The sequence below is a fragment of the Meriones unguiculatus genome (assembly GCF_030254825.1).
Source record: "Meriones unguiculatus strain TT.TT164.6M chromosome 13 unlocalized genomic scaffold, Bangor_MerUng_6.1 Chr13_unordered_Scaffold_56, whole genome shotgun sequence".
NCBI classification, from domain to species: domain Eukaryota; kingdom Metazoa; phylum Chordata; class Mammalia; order Rodentia; family Muridae; genus Meriones; species Meriones unguiculatus.
In genome coordinates, this window is record NW_026843662.1 from 371,915 (window position 1) to 373,391 (window position 1,477).

Here is a 1,477-nt window from a genome sequence, read left to right on the forward strand (position 1 = left end):
ACTTTGTATCCCAATTTTAGCCGCCTCTCTCTTCTCCTCTAGGTCCCAGCATCCCTCCCTACTTCTCTCCTATCCTTCTCCTGTAGTCCTCTGATAGGGAAGGTCCTATCAGACCCTATCCTATCAGGTTCCTTTAAGACTCCCTGTATCCTATTCATCTGTAGGTTGACTAGGTGGTCCCACCAGGGAGAAGTGATCAAGAAGCAGGCAGCCAAGTTCAGAGACTGTCTCTTCTCCCCTTACTAGGAATCCCATATGGACACTGAGCTGTCTATGTGCTACATCTGAGCAGGGGGTCTAATTCCTCTCATGCTCTTTGGTTGATGCATGAGTCTATGCAGGGCCCCAGGACCCAGATTTTTTTTTGTTTGTCGGTCTCCTTGTGTGACTCCTGTCCCCTTTAGGTCCTTCTATCTCCCACTTCTTCAATAAGACATTTTGTGCTCTATACAAAATTTTGCTGTGGGTCTCTGTATCTGCTTCAATCACCTCTTGAGTGGAGTCACTTAGTGTTCATCTGTGAAAGGCTCCTATCCTGTTCTCTCTCTTCTATGCGTTCTGGCGTCTATCCTGTTTTCTTTTCTGAATGAGAATTAAGCATCTTCCCTATGTTTCTCTGTTTCTCCTTGTACTTTAGGTTTTTAAGGTCTGTAGATTTTAGTATGTCCAATCTATATTGTATGGGTAATAATCACTTGTAAATGAATATATACCATACATGTATTTCTGCTTCTGAGATATATCACTCAGGGTGATTTTTTTTAGTTCCATCCATTTGCCTGCAAATTTCATGATTTTCTTGTTTTTAATATCTGAGTAGTATTTCCTTGTGTAAATGTACCACAATTTCTGTATCCATTCCCCCATTGAGGGACATCTAGTTTGATTCCAGATTCTGGCTATTATGAATAAAGCTGTTATTGTCATAGTTGAGCAAATGTCCTTGTTGTATGGTTGAGCATCTTTCTGATATATGCCTAGGAGTTTTTTAGCTGAGTCTTGGGGTAGCAGTATTCCCAGTTTTCTGAAAAAGCACCAGAATGATTTCCGAAGCAGCTGTACAAGTTTAGATTTTCACCAGCAATGGAGGAGGGTTCTCCTTTCTGCACATCTTCTCCAGCATGAGTTGTCCCTTGAGTTTTTTCTCTTAGTCATTCTGTTGGGTGAGAGGTGGAGTCTCAGAGTCGTTTTGATTTTCATTTCTTAGATTTTTAAGGATGTTGAGCATTTTAAGTGTTTCTACACAGACCTCCTTCCTCCTCGGCACAGCGGCACAGCGGACTCATCTTTCTCAGCGCAGACCTAACTGCCTGGGGTATACAACCGCTGAGACGGAGCCCCAACCACTTTAGCGGCAGACAAAAGCCAGCAGTACGTACCCCGGAGTCCCAGATTCGCGCAGCGGCTGCACCATCCTCCCAGGGCGCGAATCTGCTAGACACCATACTAGCTCCGCAGGATCGCCATCACTGACATA